The sequence below is a fragment of the Lycium barbarum genome, chromosome 8 (genome assembly GCF_019175385.1).
Source record: "Lycium barbarum isolate Lr01 chromosome 8, ASM1917538v2, whole genome shotgun sequence".
NCBI lineage: Eukaryota > Viridiplantae > Streptophyta > Magnoliopsida > Solanales > Solanaceae > Lycium > Lycium barbarum.
Window position 1 is genome coordinate 95,424,148 of NC_083344.1, and position 7,557 is coordinate 95,431,704.

A 7,557-nucleotide genomic window follows, 5' to 3' on the forward strand; every position below is an offset into this window, starting at 1 on the left:
CACTTAATTACTATGTATTAATTAAGGTCATTATTGCAATAATTAGTCAATTTATGCATTTGACCAAATTCGTTAAGGGTTAATTGGTTAATTAACATTAATCCGGCTGTATTTGAAATGTTCAATCGAACGTCTTTTTTTTTTTTTTTTTTCAATCTTGGCTATTAGATGAATTGCACGTTTTACCCCTCCACATATATACATGTGCATACAGGTGTATATGTGTGTGTATCGCGTATAACACGTGTATATATGGGTTATTTCCCTCCTTAGTCTAAAGGACCAGGCCCAGTCCAAATTCCGACCGGACCTAGCCCATCGCCCTTTCTTTTAGCCAAAATACTCACACACACCCTCATTTCAAGAAAGGGGTAAAAACCCTAGCCGCATAGAAGATTCTTTCCTCTGTCTTCGTTGTCGTTGCCGGAAATGGCAAAGGCGTGGGTCAAGCCTGTGAAGTTCAGTCTTGCTCGTCCATTTTGGGCAAGAGCAATTAATCTTACACCATCACCACAACATATCAGCTAAGGAAAGAGGTAAACTCCACCCTCTCTCTCTCTTCTGCAAATCCTTAAATGGATTTTGTCTTTTTGCTTGGAAAAAGCTTCGATTTCTATTGGCTTTTGTTGAAATACACTGATTCAAGATGAATTCTCTCAAAAAACCATTTAGTCCCACATCGAATTGGGTTAGGGTTTTTAGATTTTTAGGGTTCTATTTAAAGAACCCTAACTCTTCACAATACACACGCAGAATATCATACATATTCATACAAAAACTCGATATTGGGGTTTTAATGAGTGACCGACATTTGAATTGGACACTTAGTTGAATTTCCTTAGTCTTTGTCGAGTAACAGTTTAATTTATTTCTCCTTGTTTGTGGCTGAGTTCGTTTGGTAAGGAGCAAGGAAATCTCCAAGTCCAATCTCGACATTTGGCTGCACACAACAAAGGTAATTTTCTCTCCTTTATTTATTTTTTAGCAGTTCTTTATTTTGCTTTGCTATGTGATTATATGATTTGTGTTTGTTAGTCATGATTAGTTAGCTATGTATGTATGCTTAGTTTAGTTTAGTATTTCCTTAAGTAAGTTAATACATGTTTAGCTTAGATTAGTTCTGTGTTATCTAGATTAGTTTAGTTTGGTAATGTGCCTGTAGATTTTGCTTAACTTAATCAACTGACATGTGATTTGCGTAGAAGATTGCTAGTCCATTAACATGTTTGACTGAACTAATGTTCTACCATGTGCTTAAAGAGATTCTTAGCATCTCTAATATCTGTTTGCATACTAACTTACTTGATCATATGTTAGTATTCCAGTTGATTAGCATGAATTATTTGGTTGTGACCTGTTAGTTTTTGTTTATTAGAGGAGGTTTACATTAGGATACTCTGTTGAATGGGATGGATTTGTTGGAATTCAATTCAGTTATTATGTTGGTAGTCGCAGTGTTTTTGCTCAAAATTAGATAAATGACTAAGTATGTGTGAGGGTGAATAGATTTGGAGTTCTGGGTGTTAAATATGCCTAGTTAATTGCACTGTCCAAGCATGTATCTTTCTTGACTTAACTAAGTTTATTAAAAATGTTGTTTATACACTTAGGGAAACATGTCTAAATTAATCAAGTTATAAGGGATGAGGTGAAGTGTCACGACCTAATTCGTGAATCGTGATGACAACTACACTGTCCCCAGGTAGGCGAACTATTCCCAAATCATTTTAGTCATTTATAAGAATTATGCGGAAATAAACAATGATTTAGCTAACATATTCAAATTATACAAATAATAAGTGCGGAAGTATTAGTAACCCCAAAATCTGATTTGGACTAGTACAAGAGCCACTATTACATAGATACAAGTCTGATAAGAAGGACAAATCTCAAATATTAATATTGTCTCAGAAATACAAAGTAGACAGTTAAATACAAATAAGAGTTTTTAGGTTGCAGCTCTAGCCCAAAAGCTCACCCTAGAATCTCTGTCAAGTAAACTCGGATCACTCTCGAGGACGGGAACTGGGATTGTTAACAAACTCTGCACCCAAAGAAGAGTACAGGAAGAGTAGAATCAGTACAAACAACAAGTAGTGGTAGGTATCATAGGCTGACAAAAATTAGTTCACATATATGAGGAAAGAAATCAACAAGTAGGCAGATCAGCAATCAAGCATACTCACAAATCACAATATCGTAATAAACAAGGACTTCCGTCCACACATACGTCATACATAAACTCACTTTCGAAGTAATAAGCCTAGGTGAAGCTTCTAAACCACAAGTCTGTCGAGTCTCAATAATCTCAAATCGATAATCACAAATCCAAGTTCAGAACCTGGGTAGAGTTGCTAATCTACAATCTGGTCCAGTCCAAAATCAGATCTATGCCACAACAATGGTACAAGCGAACCATACCAAATCAGAAATAAAGAGCCATATGATGATGCAGGATAAAATGTAATGATGTGCATGTTGACACCTACTTTTCACCTCATAAGATGCGTATTTTAATTTTTCAAATTTCCCGAGTCAAGACGGAGTAGGGATACACCCTTTAAAAATTAAAATTTAAAAATCTCGAGAAAATTGCAAAATGACGTTTAATTGTTACTTCCTGAAAATTGACGACTACGAGAAATATGAGTTATTTACTTTCATCCTATTCTGTCTAATTCGGGAAATTGTTAATTAAGAACGACGTGTGAATTACGGCTCATTTTAATCGCATTTTTACATATTTGAAATATTGCTCGGAACTATGTCAATAATGGGCTCGTTTTAAAGCTCGCATTTTAATTCTACAAATTATGGTTTTTATTGGTCCAAATAATTATTATTATTAGTATTTTAAACCAATATATATATCTCTGACACATGTTTTATTATACAAAAGGAGGGGTCATTTTTTATCTTGTATGGTACAATTTGATTCATTTGTACCTTTGTTGGTACTATTTGCATGATTATTGCTGCCATGTGTACTATCCTTGTACGAATTTGTTGAAATTCTTTTGTCTTATTCTAATTGGGTTACAAATTTGTTAGTTGGATTTTTTGTCTAATTTGATTTTTGGAATTATGGATAAGGTCTTTTGAAAATTAAGGGTCTTGGGGGGAAAAGGTATGATCATGCGTACTATCATAGTACAAATTTGTTGAAATTCTTTTGTCTTATTCTAATTAGGGTACAAATTTTTTAGTTGGATTTTTGTATTATTTAAAAATTTAAAAAGATAAAGGGGTTTTCAAAGATTTTGTGAAGTGTTGGTGCTTGAATTTGGTGGATTCAATCCTTCCTTTTGATCTTTAGGTTGCCCCATTAAAAGGTAACCTCTTAGTCTATCCTTTGTTTCATTCTAGTTATGATTATGTATTTATTATGATGCTTGTGTTAGTTAAAAATAATTATGTGCTAACTTAGTCCTCTTTTGATGATTAAGTGGATATTATGTGAGTTTGATGTCATTTGAAACTGTAAAATGAATTAAAAGCTTGATTTAGATGATGTTAAGTGATCTTGGGTTAGCTAAGTTTGATAAAAATGAGAAAAAGAATAGTTTATGTTGGAGCTTTGACACTGTTTTATTGACACTGATAGATTTAAGTATAGTTTAGTCATTCTTGTTAGTTTTTGATAGGATACAATTAGTTCTTGTGAATCTGTCACTAGTCCATGGCAATTTTATGCATTTTTTGATCTTGTTTGGCTATTTTAATAATTAAGAAATTGGTTGAGTAGATTATAGGATAGAGGTTGTTTGTTTGTTGAGTTAATATATCTCTAAGTCTCAAAATGTGCTTTCCCTAGCCTGTTTTAATCTTGAGTGTTGAGAAGTCGACCTTTTTTTGTCATTTGATTGAATATTGATTGTTTTAAAGTGCACTTAGCGTTTCAAATCATTTTTTTTTAGAAAAATATGATAGTCTTAGGTTCTAAAACTGGATTAGTGAAAGTTTTCTTTCAAAATGAATGATGGAGTCTTGTTTTGAAGCTTTGAGTGGGTTTTAGAAAAAACCAAGTAGCCTGTTTTTGAGTCTTGTTAGGATTTGTAGCTTGCACCTTCAATTTTCACTTGAATTATTTGCCTTAATTTGATTATGAGGAATTTTTTGATCAATAAAACTTGTTTGTTTTGCTTGGATGTCTTTCTTAACACCTAGATTGCTGTCAAAAGATTTTAAAAAGAATGAGGAATTACTCTTGAATATATAGTTGATCCTGGTTGATCCTGGGCCACTATAATTTTAGTAATTTGCCGATGCTGTGCGTTTTTACATAAACTGTCCTTTTATTTATGAGTATGATAATTATGGGCTTGAAAGCATTGTAATTCATTTTTTGGCTTTGTAAATTAAATAATTGACCTCGGCTATTTACTAATGTTTTGTACACCTATCTTTGTGACTTCCCCAATTTGTTGGTGGGTCTATCGAGGCCCACCAACTCCATCGATCGAGTCGACCTAAACCATGGATAGGCTGAGCAATTGGAGCAGATTTGGAGCGGATAAGTTTAAAATTGCATTTATTTCTGTTGGGCTTGGTAGGTCCAACCCCTATTACCTCATATTATTTACTTAGAAAATTGATGAAATGTGTTTATTGGAACCCTTTAAAAATTGTCATGAATTTAGAGTTGCCAAAAACCATTTTTAAGTTATAAAAATTAATTTTTTGATAATAACGCGCAAATGATTTTTTGAGACTAAGACTGCCTTATGGATAAAAAAATGAACATTCTTTAAATGCAAATTGAGACCGTACCTATGGATAATTGAGACCGTACCTATGCAAATCATGATTTTGGACAAAAATGACTTGATAAATTTTATGGACATTTAGACAAATTGAGACCGTACCTATGGATAATTTGGACAAAATGGACTTAAAATATTTTTGGACTAATTTAGACTAAATAGACAAAATCTAAAAATATAAAATATGTTTAAAATATGGATAATAATAGTATGCCAAAAATGATTTTTATAAAACTTAAACTAAAAATCTTTTTCTAATCTCGGGTGGACTTACGTAGTGTTCTACTTAGGTTAACGCCTTCGGGTTTTAATCTAGGTGTTCTAGTCCGAAACTCAAAAAGCCCAATTTTGGCAAAATTCTACCACTTTATTTTTTTAAAGTGTTGTATTTTTGCATAAATGATTAACCTTTATTTGCGAAAATATAAACAAATGCAGTTTTTATCAAAAATAATTTTATATCTGCAAGGCATACTATTAGAATTCGTAGGTCAATTATATTTTACAAATCTTTAATACTGGGGTACTTATACCTTTCTTGGGGGATCACCAGAACCCTTACCCATACTTTGGTATAGATTGGTTTCTTTTAAAACTTAGCCGTTTTAAATAACCCTTTCCAATTGATTTTCCTAACTTACCTATAAGTTTGGTTGGTGGCAACTCTAAAAACAATACCCATTTAGAACACCATTCATGTAGAAGTATATTTTTTTCTTTTTCTCAGTACGATTAATCCGAATCGGATAAAATAAAACCGTTGCAGATGGCGACTCCGTTGGGAAAATTTAAGGTTCTAACCATAAGGGTTCCAATAACTTGTTTACTTTTGTGTGATATAAACTATTTAACTGATATAAAATGTTTATGTGTTTAAATTCTGGCAAAATAATTGTCATTCATGCATGCATACTCCGCTACTCCTGACATTTATTTTACACTTTTTTCCAATGGTGATGACATGAGATGAGCTGCGGTCATACCCTCACTAAAAAACTCTTTTGCTATTTTTCTTTGGCGGTCTCTACAGGTCGAGTGAGTACGCGGTCGTCCCACCGCCTTAGGGAACCCATACCTAGTGAGTAACCTATGTCATTTGCTTGGAAAACCACTCTAGAATAATTAGTATAGAGCGGAGCCAAATCCTTACTGATGTGCATACTGATCATAGACCGATTTGGGTATCTCAGACTTACCTGAATCGGACAGGACAGACACCATACTATGTTCAGATGGTGTAAAAACCCGAAGGCACTACATCCCACCACTGTCTATTTGGAAGCATCATTGTGCCTTGTGTGAAATAAATTATTGTTCCTGGGGGCGGGGAGCTAACAGTGTTTTGTTTTGTAAATGGATATTTCTGCCTTTATTTACTTTAGAAAGCATTGTAATCCCACTTCGGAAGATATTATTAATAAAAAGCATTGGGATTTTTGCTTTTGTGAAACAATAAAGTTGTTTTACATATGACACAATTTTGCTTCATATGCTAGTAGCCTCGGAGCAACAAGGTATTGGAAAATGAATTATATACTGTCTAAATACTTATTTGATATAACTGCTTTGCGTGAAAATCATATATATTATTAAACTCTTGATTAGCCCACATCCCGGACACCGCCTAAAAGAAAAACCAAGAAGACAACCCACAAAACTAATTTAGCTCCACTCTCAAAAGGTTGATTTGCTAATAGGAAATGGAGACTTCGAACAGGTGCAAAGAAGATTCTCAATAAAATGATGTTGCCTAATTTCAGAACAAAGGTATATAGAAATAGAGAACAAGACTGATCACATGCAGCTGATCATGCAAACAAGTGAAGACACAAGTTGGAGTTACACAAACAGAAGGCTCATGATAACAGCTTCATAGGATTGTTGTAGTCCTGGTTGGATAACTAAGGTTATCCTTGTTAGTGTGTGGTATTAACAGGAATGTTCATCCTACTAACAGGATTTCTTTAGTTACCTAGTCCAGTTACACACATTCCACATGACTGATTGTGTAAACTTGATTATAAGGACAGTAACTAGGAGGAACTTCATACTACACTGCTTCTTGAAGGATCTTCATTGAGATTTGATACCATAGCACCTGGTGAGAGCTTGATGTGATTGATAATGGCATCAATCCAAAGAAGGAGTGTTCTTGTTTGCAGTTTTTCATTGTTACACTTGGCTGCTCAAACAAGGACTAGACTTTTCTTTCATTTCCTATGGAGACGACGACTTGCTTATTCCCAATTTGAAGCAGGGAGCTTACGGGGACCCACGCGAATCTCAGCTCAAGGAACCTCCGTTTTCATGCACAGTTTTTCTCAACAGCACAAGATCGCACAATTGGGGTGCGCCAATAGAAATGTCCAAACGAGAACTCTTAGAGACTTTGGGCAGTTTTGAGGTGTACGCGCAAAGCCCAAATCTGTTGCCATCGTGTGCTCCTTCCATGATCCACAAGAAATTCCTCTACCACCGAAGTCAGTCGGGTCAATTTTCCTAGCATTGGTTGGGTAGAAAAATCTAAGTATCCCTTTACTGCTTTCAATTAAGAGGAATATCCCTTTCCCTTTTATGTAAACGGAACTACGCCGACCTGATGTCCCGTTGGGGATACGTAGGAAGCCTACATAAGGCCTGGTTAGGGTAGAAAATTAAGTTTTGGGTAGCATAGGAAAAAACATTTTCAGTGTATTCCTGAACTAAGGTCGGACCTGATTTCCCTTTGGTGGGATACGTAGGCAGTCTATTTAAGACTCGATCCTTTTATCATAAAAAATTAAAAATCCCCCTT

At 34.5% G+C, this 7,557-nt stretch overlaps 1 long non-coding RNA gene across 2 annotated transcripts; it reads left to right on the forward strand.

The window, feature by feature from the left end:
- Positions 1-306: 306 nt before the first annotated feature.
- LOC132606346 (uncharacterized) lies at positions 307-7,180 on the forward strand. Of its 2 annotated transcripts, none has more exons than XR_009569697.1 (2): positions 307-955; positions 5,794-7,180. It is a non-coding gene; the product is annotated as an uncharacterized LOC132606346 (long non-coding RNA). The 2 variants fall into 2 exon arrangements; XR_009569696.1 differs by lacking the exon at positions 307-955 and adding an exon at positions 962-4,549.
- The last annotated feature ends 377 nt before the right edge of the window (positions 7,181-7,557 follow it).